The sequence below is a fragment of the Meles meles genome, chromosome 9 (assembly GCF_922984935.1).
Source record: "Meles meles chromosome 9, mMelMel3.1 paternal haplotype, whole genome shotgun sequence".
Lineage (NCBI taxonomy): Eukaryota > Metazoa > Chordata > Mammalia > Carnivora > Mustelidae > Meles > Meles meles.
This window is the reverse complement of record NC_060074.1, coordinates 113,715,502-113,729,109: the sequence shown is the minus strand read 5'-3', so window position 1 is coordinate 113,729,109 and position 13,608 is coordinate 113,715,502.

Below are 13,608 nucleotides of genomic sequence, written 5' to 3'. Positions count from 1 at the left end.
AGTAGAAGAAGAACATCACCCACAATCCCAATGCCAAATCACTAGTAGTAATGATCTTTAACAAATTCTCTTCAGACTCAGCTCTCAAAAATGTTAAGATTTCCTTCTTATATGATAATAATGCTGCTTAGCTCTTCACATACTATTCCACTCTTTTTCTTAAAACATTTTATAAGCATTTTCCCATTTTCTCAAATTGCTAGTAGTAACTACACAATGTAGGTTGCAAAATGTTCCATCAAATGGATGCAGCCTCATTTCCTTGGCTGCTCATCTAAAAATGTGCATATGTTTGTACCCTACTTTCACTATTACAAATAGTACTCCAAGATATGGAAACATTGTTAAAATTTTGTTCTCATTTCAGATTAATTCCTCAGAACTGTGATGAATGGGTAGAAGCTTAACACTTCAAGGCAGCAGGCACATATCACCAAATCGCCCTCTGTAATTTCTGTATTGCAAATTTACAGATATTTCAGCAGTATATAAAAGGGACATCTCACCTGATTCTTTCCCTGAGGACTTTAATTCACTAATCAGAAACATTCAACAAACATTTTCTGAGCACTTCCTGTATGCCAGACCCTTTGTAGAACTGTATTCTTGCCAGGAGCAGCAATTCTGGTCAACCTTCAGCTGAGCCCAGATGGGACAAATCCACACAAGCCACCCTGAACATGCATTGGGGATCTAACAGAGAGAAGGACAGTCTTCTGCACCCTTAACAATCACACATAATTCTGAGATCATACTTCATGGCTGTGGGACTACTACCAGTCATGTGCTGGGACAAGGAGGAACTAAATTATTCCATAGCCAGAATGGCCAGGCTGGAATCCTTGTGGATTTCAATCTACATGGACCATCCTGACATACATAAAAGACAAAGATGAGTGTCAGTGAATAGAATGTATTAGATTGGACTATATGAAATTACCAATAACCCACTATTTCTTAATCTGCAAAAATGGCAATTTCATATAGTTCAAACTAATACAATAAAAATATTTATCACACAGAGTTTTGAGATAATTGAGGGCTTTGGAGTTAAAATCTTTAGGTTTGATTCCTAGCTACCTAGTTAATTTGCTGAACAACCTTGGTCAGTTACTCACCCTCTCTGAGTCCATAAAATAAAGATAGTTATGTTCTGTTGCAGTGTTGTTGTAGGATTAAGCCAGAGCTGGATTTATGAGCCTGAAACCTATGCTGTCTCACAAGCTGGATGCTCAGAACAGCCCCACAAGGGGGTTAATGCTCTGTTGTTTTGAAATTATTAATAACTTCTGAGAAAGGGACTCTGCTCATCATTTTGCACTATACCGTGCAAATTACGTAGCAGATCCTGGATCAAGGTGCTAAGACAAATACTTAAAACAGTGCCTGCATCATAATAGTTACTCAGTCAGGGTCCCTTCCCACTCCTTTATTTTATATATTTAAAATATAAATTGTACCCATCCTTTTAAAAATCCATTTAACATGAATTCCACAATGGAGACATGAAAGAAAGGAAAAGTGTTTGACAGTTTATATGTTTCTAATGCTATATAGATAGCAAATACCTAAGTCAGATGTTCCCTGGTAACCTGCTCTGCAGGGACTGTTCTCAGGCAGAACACCTCTGTGGGCTGCAGGTAATGACCTGGAGACCAAACCTAACATAGACAGAGAGCCAAAGCAGGAGAGGGAGGTGTGTCCCAAGGGCTTGCAGGAACCCCTGATTCAAAAGCCCCATATCCAGCTAAGACCCAGGTTCAGGGCAAGCTTCCATGGCAAGATGTTAAAGGAAGGTAGAGCTATCAAAGGCCAAGGAGGCTGGGAAAGGTGCAGAGAGACAATGTCAGAAGCAAAAAGTGAGTACATGTAAAGACCTCACATACCTCACATGTCTTCATCAGCAGGCTGGGAACTTAGGACTGACTGTCCTGAATTATTTGGGGATAAAATCTTCACCTTGCTGACCCTCACACTGTATAGTTTTCCTCACCATCCGCCACCTACCTCCCTCTTTGACTCCCAGTAACTCTGGGGCAGATAAATCCCAGGTCTCTATCTTCAGCTGAGTGTTACTCTTTCACATTTCATTCCATATCCCAAGGGCCCACTGGACATTCTTACTTAAATGTCCTGCTAGACTCAAGCCACGCCCATTCTCAGCCCCTCCAGTGCTCAGCATTCACCTCAGGACAAAGTTCAACACAGCTTCTGGCTTGCAGGACCTTCCTACTCTGCTCTTGCTGGTCTGGCTGGGTCTCTGTCTGCCCACAGCTCCATTCATTGTTCCCAATCTTCATTTTAGCCATACTTACAAAGACTCTCTCCTCTGAGACTTTTACACATACAAATCCCTACATGTCTTTTCTCTGAAGCCCACAGTGCCCATTTCATGGCACCCATGGCCTTGTGTAATCACCACCTACTTGTCTAATATTTGTACTTGTCTTCCCCTCCAGGCATGAGACATTGGTTCCTGGGTATGCCGTAGTATCCTCAGGACCTAGCACAGGGCCACAAATGCACTAAAGAGGAGTTGAATGAGTGTGTTTGTTGGTTGTCCCACCAGCCATACTTCTCTTCTTCATTCCTAGGCTTGATACTTGGTACCACATCCAGATGTCCAACCCGGAAGTCTAGACATCAAGTTACATTACTCCCTTTACCACATACCTATATCCAGTAAGTCACTGCTTCATGGTCCTTCCTTCAACACTAAACCATCACCCCACTGCCAGTATCTCACAACCACCACCTAGTCTAGTCCTGTGTCATTGATCACCTAGAATACCACAGTGACATCCTCTCAAGACACTCTTGTTCTCATTTACCCCCTCCAATCTCTCCTTTGATTTTGCTTTAGGTTAATGATCCATAAATACACATTGGCTATGTTGTTTCTCTGGTCATTAACTCCCTAGCATGGCACTTTGGGTCTTTGCAGTGCGACTTCCAAGCACTTTTCAAACCCTATGACAACTCACCCTGTGATACTGGCATGCCTCAAACAGTCCAGGCACACACTGCTCCCTGTCCCAATGTGTTTCACCACACTTCTCCCCAATCTCACTCAGTTTCATCTCAGTTACCCTTTCCTTGACCTTCAGGTCTCCAGTAAAAATCTCCTTCCATAGCATGCCCCCTGCCCCAGACCTAGTGTCCTGCTCCATATTCCCCACATTCCCCTAGTGCACTATTTTGCTTTAACCCTGACTACACTGCAGCTTCAAAGACCATATGTTTTTCAGGCTTCCTTTAGGATACCAGCTACCCAATCTGAACCCTCATCTAACATGGAGTCTAACAGCTGCTCAGTACAGTCAAACAACAGGAGATCTAAAGATATTGTAGGCTTTCCTTCAATCACATGAATATGCATTCTCTTTGCTTTGATAATCATACCTTATTAATTTCTCCTAAAACTCTCTAGGTAGAGAGTAATAACCAAGATGGCTTGTGTAGAATGACTTTCTTCTCCAAAGTCCCCAAAAATTCTTAACTATGGATTTCTGGACTTCATATTAAGACCAACCATAGGCCTTCTTCAAGACTTCTTTTTGTGCTTCGTGTCATCTAATGCTTCCATAACTTACCTTTCATAAACAATTTCCAGAATTGAATACAGGTATATGGTTTCTTTCTCTTGTTTCTCCTCCTCCACTTCTCCCTTCTCCTCCTCTTCCTCCTACTTGTTCTCCTTTATTAGCTTAGCCCTATAATTTCTTACCCTTTAACAAAAGCCCAGTCAGGATTTCAAAATATCAACATTAAACCAAAACTTATCTTCTACTGGAGGACCTGGGTGTTCAGATCTTCACAGGGACTTCAGTTTGAATTGGCGAGACCCTTAAGTCTAGTCAGGTAATCATCTCCTTCTTGCAGCAGAAAAAAAATGGAATCCTGACTTTTCTTTAACAAGAGTGGGTTCTTAACTTTAGAGACCTGGAAGACTTGCCTAGAATATATCTTGATGTCTAGCAACACTTATATAAAATTGATACAGGGAATTTCCAGAAGTGCAGAGAACTTCCAAAAATCCACTCCTTTATAAGCAATAAGAACAGTGGCAAAATCAGGGGCGCCTGGGTGGCTCAGTCAGTTGAGTGAGTTGAAGGACCGAAACAACCCTTGATTTTGGCTCAGGTCGTGGTCTTGGGGTTGAGATGGAGCCCTGTGTCAGGCTTTCCACTCGGCAGGGAATTTGCTTGAGATTCCTTCCCTCTACCCCTCTCCTTGGTTCCTGTGCTTGTTTATCTTTCAAAATAAATCTTAAAAAAAAAAAAAGAAAAAAGAACACTAGCAAAACCAACTTTTTCAGAACTCTGGAATTTAACCAAAGGCTTACATCAATCCAAGAAGTATCTGTTTAAGAAAAATGGCTGAGTCCTAGTAAGAGCAGTGAGTTTTATGGTGTTTTAACTTATCCTATGCCTATCTCCCTGTCTCCAGCTACACATTCAGCTTGAAAACCAGCAGTCTTACAATAATAGTAGCTTTAAAAATCAGCATAACAGTAGCAACTAAAGTGTATAAGGAGCCTCAGACAGCCTCATCTGAAAGATTTGTCACTATGACCTGTCCAGTAGCTCCCCAAAGAAGCCCCATTTATACAGCCTATCATTATTTGACCAGATTCAGAACCCATTCTGTGCAAAGAACCCTGCCCTCAGGGTATTTGTTTAAAACAATTAGTGGCAATTGTTTAAACACTGAGACAGTGATATCTGTTGGAGCAAATAAGAGTTTGACCAAAAACTTCAAAGGATAATCTGGGGAAAAGGAAGTCCATGGAGACTTAGGAAAACTTAAGCACATTTCTAGGGATCAGAAAGGAGAATCATATATACAGAGCAGTGTGCACATTCAAGAAAGACTTGAAAATTCCCTAATCTCTCACCTCTGGATAAACTTGAGGAACTGCAGAAACAGGCACTAAAAGCTAAGACAACACTGTAAATCACCAAAGTGAAAGCATGTCCCAGCACCCATTAAGAGCCCCAAAATACATGAAGTAAAACTGACAGAATGAAGAGATGGATAATTCAAAAACAGTAAATACCCCACTTTTAATAAAAGAATAGAATGACTAGGCAAAAGATCAGCAAGGAAATAGAAAACTTGAACAACACCATTAACAAACCACAACTAATAGACATTTATAGAAACATTCTACCCAACAACACTAGAACACATATTCTTTTCAGGTGCACACAGAACATTCTCCAGGATAGACTATATGTTAGACAATAGAACAAACCTCAGCAAATTTAAAAAGGTTAAAATTTACCAAATATGTTTTCTAACCACAATGGAATTAAATTAGAAATTAATAATAAAAGGAAATTCGGGAAGTTGATAAGTATGTAGAAATGAACACTTTGAATAATCAACAGGTCAAAGAAAAAAATCACGTGTAGAATTAGAAAATACTTTGAAATGTATTAAAATAAAAACAATATACTAAAATTTATGGGATGCAGCTAAAGCAGTGCTGAGAAGGAAATGTATCGCTATATTCTCAAAATATATTCACCTACATTAAAAAAACCTCAAATTAATAATCTAAGCCTCCACCTGAAGAAACTAGATAAAGGAGAACAAACTAAACCCAAAGTAAACAGAAGAAAGGACAAAAAATTAGAATGTAAATAAAAGTAGAGAATAGAAAAACAATACAGAAAATCAATGAAACCAAAAGTTGGTTCTTTAAAAATCTCAAGATTATGGGGTGCTTGGGTGGCTCACTCATTTAAGCATTATACTCTTAATTTGGAGTCAGGTCATCTCAGAGCCCTGCATCAATACTGCTTGAGATTCTCTCTCTATCCTTCTCACTCTGTCCTTCCCCAAACCTGCACATGCACACTCGTAAATAAATAAATAAATAAATATTAAAAATAAAATTAAAATTAAAGTAAAAAAAGAAAAGATATAAGCACCTAAAATCAAGATTTTCCAGAATTTTTAAAAGATTGTAAGTTAATGCTATAAATAGCTGCCTATCAAGAAGATATATAACCTAGATGAAATGGACAATATCCAAGAAAGAGAGAACCCAAAAGATGACTTGAGAAGAAATAGGCTTCCTGTAACAAGGAAAAAAAAAATGAATTAGCAATTGTAAAACTTTGTGCAAGTAAAATCTCAGGCTCAAATTGCTTCATTGGTAAACTTTAACAAATGTTTAAAGAAAGAATAATACCATTATATCACAAACTCTTCCAAAATGTAGAAGAGGGAACACTTACCAATTTGTACTCTGAGGCTACTATTACTATGATACAAAAACCAAAGACATTACAAGAAAAAAAAAAAAAAAACTCAAGACCACTGTCTCTTTTGAATATATGTGTAAATATCTTCAACAAAAATATTATGAAGTCAAATCCAAAAATATAAAAAGCATTAAACACCATGACCAAGTAGCAATTAGGCAAGAAAAGGAAATAAAAATCATACATATTAGGAAGAAATAAAACTACTTTTATTTGCAGATGATAAAATGTTTTATGTTGAAAACTGAAGAGAATTAAAAAACTATTAGAAATAATAAATGAGTTTTTTTAATATGGCAAGCTATAAGATCAATATACAGCAATCTATTACATTTCTATATAGTAACAAAAAGCAATCTGAAGATGAAATTAAAATAATTACATTTACAATGACATTGAAGACAATAAATACTTGAGAAAGTTAACAAAAGTGAAAGACTTGTCATTAAAACTATAAAATATTGAAAGGAATTAAAGAAAATCTAAATAAATGGAAAGACATCCCACATTCATTAATTATAATACTTAATATTGTTGTCCTTCCTCTCAAACTCTCAACTCACTTTTCTGTAAAAATTGACAAACTGATCCTAAACTTATATGGAAATGGAAGGAACCAGATTAGCCAAAACAGTCTTGAAAAAGAACAACTGGATGACTCATGTTTGCTGATTTCAAACTTTACTGCATAGCTACAGCAATCAGAACAATGCAGTGCTATAATAAGGAGGAACATAGGGACTAGCAGAATAGAGTTGAAAATCCAGAAACAAACCATCATATTTATGGTCAATTGATTTTCTTGCCCAGGGTGATAAGATGATTAAATGGGGAAAGAATATTCTCTTCAACAAATGGTGCTGGGACAACTGGATATCCTCACACCACATACAATAACTAACTCAAAAAAATGGATCATAGCCCTAAAAGTAAAAGCTAAAACCATAAAACTCCTTAGCAGGAAACTGGTTACCTTAAATTGGGCAATCATTATTTAGATAAAATATTAATAGCACAAGCAAAAAAAGAAACCCAAGCAAATTGAAATTCCTCAAAATTAAAAATTTTTAAGCTTCAAAGCATACCATCAGGAAAGGGAAATGATAATCTATAGAATGGGGAAAAAATGTTTGCAAATCATATATCTAATAAGAAACTTGTATGCGGAATGTCTAAAGAACGCTTATAATTCAACAATGAACAGATAAATAATCTAGTTTAAAAAGGAAAAAGATTTGAGTAGATAGTTCTCAAAGAAGATACACAAATGGCCAATAATCACATGAAAAGATGTTCAACATTATTACTTATTATGGAAATGCAAGTCAAAATTACATTGAGATACTATTTTATAACCACTAGGCAGCTAAAATAAAAAAGACAACAGCAAATGTTGATGAGGATGCAGAAAAATTTCATTTCTCACACAGTGCTGGTGGGAATGTTAAATGGTGAAGCAACTTTGGAAAACATTTTGGCAATTCTTCAAACTGTTAAATGCAGAGTTCCTCAGCAATTTCATTCCTAAGTATACATTCAAGAGAAATAAAAACCTAGGTCCACACAAAAACTTGTATACAAATGCTCATAGCATCATTACTTGTAGTTGCCAAAAAGTGGAAACAACCTAAATGTCTAGCTAGTGATAATTGGATAAACAAAATGGTGTATCCACACAATAGAATATTTTTCAACAATGAGAAGTGACCAGTATGTCACTTCTGGTTTTACATATAGCATTGTTTTATATATAGCTGGTTTTATATATAGCATTCTTACGTGTTATAACACGGAGGAATCATGAAAACATGCTAAGTGCAAGAAGCCAGGCATAAAGAGTAACATATTGCATGATTCCTTATGATTCAATATGTATATAGAATGGCTGCCAAGTGCCAAGCGCTATTCTTGGCCCTAAGAATTAATGAATGAACACAACAAACTTGATTACTCTCCTTCCAGGCTTTCATTCCAATGTATGCAGAGAAATATATTTGTGCACATAATTAATAATATAGAATTACAATTATGATATATGCTAAGAGAGAGAAGTGTAGAGGACTATTGCCTAGTCTGGGAGGTCAGGGAAGGCTTCACTGAGGAAGTGACTCTGTTATGTTCCCTGCTCTTTTTTCACTTCACAATATACCGTATTTCCCCATGACTAAAAAGTCTTTGTACACATAATTTTCATGTCTTAATAATATGCTGCTCATGGTTGTGTCTCACCATACCCTGGATGCTGGGCACTTAGCTTGCTTCCATTTTTCCCTATTTTACATATTGTTTAAAGAAATACCTTTATGTCGTATCTTTGTCCAGATTCCAAATGAGAGTTTAAGCGTAAATTCTACTAAAGTAATTACTGAGACAAAAGATAGGAGCTTTTTAAAACTCTTCGTATATGTCACTTTCAAAAAATATTGTAGCTGCTCACATCCATAGCATTCTTATCACATCCCATAGCATTGTCAGAAGGCTCTTCTCTCTCTGAACAGTGCCTGAAGTCACCCAGCCCTCCTGACCATCACTCCACCTGGTAACAGAGGGTTGAAAGGAACTTCTTCCCAAGTGTCGGTCCAATTCTGCCCTGGAGGGTGAGAAAGTATACATCTAATTTCCCTTCCCCTGACAGCTCTGTTTCAGCATAACTGGAGCTCAACTCCAGATCTCAGTATGTCTAGCCATCTTCAGGATGATCCTGCCTTCCCCCCTTCTCATGTCTTCTTTGATGATGTGGTTGTTGTTCATTTGTTAGCCCTATTATAAGTCATGTAACAATTGTTGCTGGTTTTATATATATAATTTGCTCAAATTCTGCTAGAACAGGTCTGGATTCAGGCAGAATCAGCACATAGGTAATTTGATTTCAGAGCTACCTCTAGACTTAAAGAACAAGATTAGTTGGGCTGACCTTCAGATCTTGGGTTTCTGCTCAATAGTTTTGCAATCTTGAGCTTGTCCCTGTTAACCTCTTTGAGTTTCTAAAAATGTAGGTAGTCCCTATTTAATCACATTGAGTAACAATGAAATATGAAATCATGCCCAAGTGCATTCTCTGATAGGCAAATTCCCTGTAGCATTCTTCTTTACAGGCTATTGCCATATTCATGAAATGGAGCATTCATGTAGCCTCCATGGGCCAGGACCCTGGAACTTGTACACAGATTCACACTGATAGTCACAGTCAGTCATAAGCTCCCACTGAGGTCCACTAGGCATGTGCTATTTGATTCTTTGTGGACATGTGCAATCAACAGGTGATAGCCTTGAAGAATGTAATATCTTCTGGTATTAACTGGGTAGTCATGAAACCCTGAAGAACAAGTTCAGAAAGTGCCTTCAGAGGGGTCTTCAATAGCTGTGAAGTGAGGATGGGAGTGGCCTAGCCTTAAAGGGTAGGTCAGCTTGGAGAGGGATAAAGTGGGCAAGAGGACAGTTCAAAAGTCCCTCTTCCAGTTCCCTACTGGATTTCTGTCCTTAGGACTCATCATAATAAAACATAATACCTCCTACTTGTTTATGTTATGTTATTATCTCTTACCCAATAGAAGGAAGATAACCCCCGTGAGGACAGAGACTTTTGCCTAGTTTTCTTTCTGCCGAATCCCCACAGTGTGTAGAACAAGGCTGAAATTTTTTGACTCTCAGTATTTGTTGAGTGAATGAATGAATAAGGCAGTTGAATGGGCAGGAACAAAGACATGCATGTATATTTTGGGAGAGGAGAGAAGCTATCTGGTGAGAGCAGAGAAGAAGGTGCTGCCCTCAGAGACTCAAGTGGCTGGCAGGCCAGGGGTCTGGGTTGAGTTGCAGGACCTCAGCAATGCCCTGAGCCCCCTCGACCTTCACACAGTCACTTAAATTGGGGCTCCCGTCTCAACTGACTCATTAGTGGGAAGCCTTTACTTGTGGCATGTATGGGCTGAGTCATCCATACCCTCAAGGGAAATTATCTATCACGGTGGCGGAGAAGAGGCTGTGCCTCTGAACTCTAGATTCCATGCCTTCAGAGATAGATAGTTCTGCAGGAAATAGGAAAAACCAAGGTCAATGCTGCTGACACCAGTCTAGGTGTGAGTGCACCGACACAGGCGTTTTGGGCATGCTATGTGTCTGGTTTAAGTCCTTAGTGCCAGGTTCACTGCTCTACCTCACTGCCACAGCAGGAATGGAAATGCTAAGAAAGTAACAGGAAATTTGGGGTTGCCAGATTTTCTCTCTTTGGTGCTAGAGTATTAACATACTGAAAGCTTATGAAAAGGCATTCTGAAGATTTCACTAGAGCATTTCTCCTGATGCATGTGTTGGCTCTGCGGCTGCCCGCCTGGGGAATTTCCTTGTGGCACACAAGAGCAACACTATCTTGGGAACTCCTACTAAGAACTCCTTTGGAGAAAAGATGTCTCATCTTCCAGGACTGAGTTAGTTTATAAACTAACTGCCTTAGAGGTGGGAGCCCCTAGGGCCTTCAGGGAGTGGGAGGAGAGTCCCTATATTATCAAACCATGGAACACAAACAGGTTGCAGAAGCTCGGGGCTCTCAGGAGTCTGAGGGCCATGAGAACTGGATGGAAAATTTTGTAGAACATTCCAGCCTCTCCCAAAGGAAGGCAGATGCCTTTGTGTTTTAGTAGATTATCAGATGAGGAAAAAGTCATGCACTATTCATGCCTAAGAGACCCTGGCTGAGGAACCCAGGCATCTTCCTGTCTGGCTCTCTGTCAACTTTTTGAAAACTGCCCAGCCATCCTGTCAACCCTACCACAGCAGTCTCTGGGGCAACCCTGGGGCAGTCTCTTGGGATCCCTGTGCATTGGTAAACACTCCTCTCTAAAGAAATCCTCACCCTGAGGCAACCAGTCTCCTACACCTTCTCAGAAGGATTTGACTGTGAGTTTTGAGATCCTGGAGAGATGGGTGTTGACCTGTTACAAGACAGTTCTAGCTGGCCCCCAGCACAGTAACCAGGATGGGGTGGGAAATTTCTGAGGGACCTATAACCTGTTTAGAAATTCACAGGGAACCTAAAAGGGATGCATTTGTCCCTCCCCAACCCAATGTTACCCAGGCTCTGGACAGGTCAGGCGTGGAGCATCATACCTGACCTCAACTGGAATGAGCCTCCAGCTATGACAGGTCCACTCTCAGAGAGCATCCTTGCCAAGTTACATTTACCTTTAAGGATTACTCAGAGTTGAGGCAGTTTGCTCCCAAGCCCCAGAATCCTCCAGATTCTGAAGTTTGTCTCTCTCCTTGTGCATCTTCCCATCAGAATGGACCTCTCTACAGGACAGGAACCTTGAATGTCAACTCTGAGTAGGCAGGACCAAGCCAGTGAAGACCACAGTGCTAGTTACATGCTGGTCAAAGAGTGGCAGTGAAAGTTCTGAACAAGGGGTTCATGTCATAGAACATCATTCTATAGATTAAGAGGCAGAGGTGAGGGGCACCTGGGTGGCTCAGTGGTTTAGGCCTCTGCCTTCAGCTCAGGTCATGGTCTCAGGGTCCTGGGATCGAGCCCCACATCGGGTTCTCTGCTCCGTGGGGAGCCTGCTTCCTCCTCTCTCTCTGCCTGCCTCTCTGCCTAGTTGTGACCTCTCTCTGTGTCAAATAAATAAATAAAATATTAAAAAAAAGAGGCAGAGGTGAGCAGACCTAACCATCCATCTTTGTAGTCATGTAGCACATATTCTTTAGCATATTATTTAAAATAAGTTTACCCTATGACACCAGGTCAACTTCTTGGTACTTCTCATAGACAGAAAAAATTGGGAAAACAGCAACTTTCTAAGTCCAAGAATATTTATTAAAAAGTCATTTTGAATAGTGAAAAAAAAAATGAAACAGTCAAAATATCTAAAAATAGGAAAGCAGTCGGATAAATGACAAAACAACCATGCATGAGGATCTACAAACCTTTTTGCAGCAGGTTATTGACCTGCAGAGGTTCACAGTCCATTGCCAAGTGTAAAGGACAGCAGTCAAGTAGTGTCCCCACAGCTTCCTACAAGAGTCATACCCAGGATTGCAGGAATGACTGAGAAATCACATACAACATTGAACATGAATGACAGGCATACAGTAACACTCTGTATTTTTCAGGAGTGTTTTGTTTGTCTTTAGTTTGAGTTTTTATTGATTGTATAATTAGATAAATTATGCGCTATTCAAAAACCCAACAGCAAGTGAGAGAGAGTGAGATTTTTTTCCCCAAGGTCACTAACTAGTGGGAGAATCAGGACAGGAGCTTAAGACCATGGCCTTTCTGTCCAGTGCTGGTTCCACTGGTCCTACTGGCTCAGTCAAGTACACGGAGCTTCCTTCTACCCCAGGTTGAAATATGCTGTCCCTTCCCACTCTTACCAGACCTTCCCTTAGCAGAGAGACAAGGAATTAATAACACAATTTTCATGAATTCCTGAAAGTCTTGTTTTTACCGTATACCTACACTGAACATGATTAATTCTTCTATCCATCCCATCTGAAAACCCTGTTTAAATTTTCCCAACCTGACACTCACTATGTGTCACTGTTTGTCATTTATGCACCTATTTGAATCACACAGGTTTTGCACATTCCTGGCTGAGATCATTTCTGGGATATTCTTCCTGAAGGGGCCTTGTTTTCCATTTTATTCACTAACTGTTTTTGCTAATGTATAAGAAAGCATTGGTTAGTGGGTACTGGCTGTGAAACTGACCAGTTTATGTGCCCTCTATGATATTGCATCCAGCCAGCGGTGGCCCCCAACCCCAGCTCACTTTAGAATATCCTGGAAAACTTGTTAGGTAAAGAGATCCCTGAAACCCCACCCTTGGAAATGTGCTTCAGTTGGTCTGGGGCAGGTCCCTCAATCTTTGTTGGAGGTGCTACACAGTTGTGAGGGTTGCAGACATTTCCCAAGCAGGCATCAGGACCCACCTAGGTGCACTTTAGTATCACCGCTGCATCTTCCATCTCAGGGCAACCCTCCCCCAGCTTGACGCAGAAGTCGCATTAAAATATATCTCCATGTGGATCTCTTGACTGATTTAGTTTGGCTCTTGGTGATGCCTTTTGATCTCAACATAGATGTCTTTATTCGGCTCAGGGGAAATGTTCATCTGATACTCAGTTATGACAAGCACAATCACCTACGTGCATCCCACAGGACTTCACCTGTCTCATCCTCGTTATCATCACCTTTTCTCCTTCATTCTGGAACAATTTCAGTAATTTGTCTTCTGATTTACTGCTTTGGTTTTGTTCTTATACCTACTTTAGTGTTCACTGTTTACAATACATTTTCAAGTAAAATTGCTGTTTGCCCTCAAACAATGCAGGGGTTAGG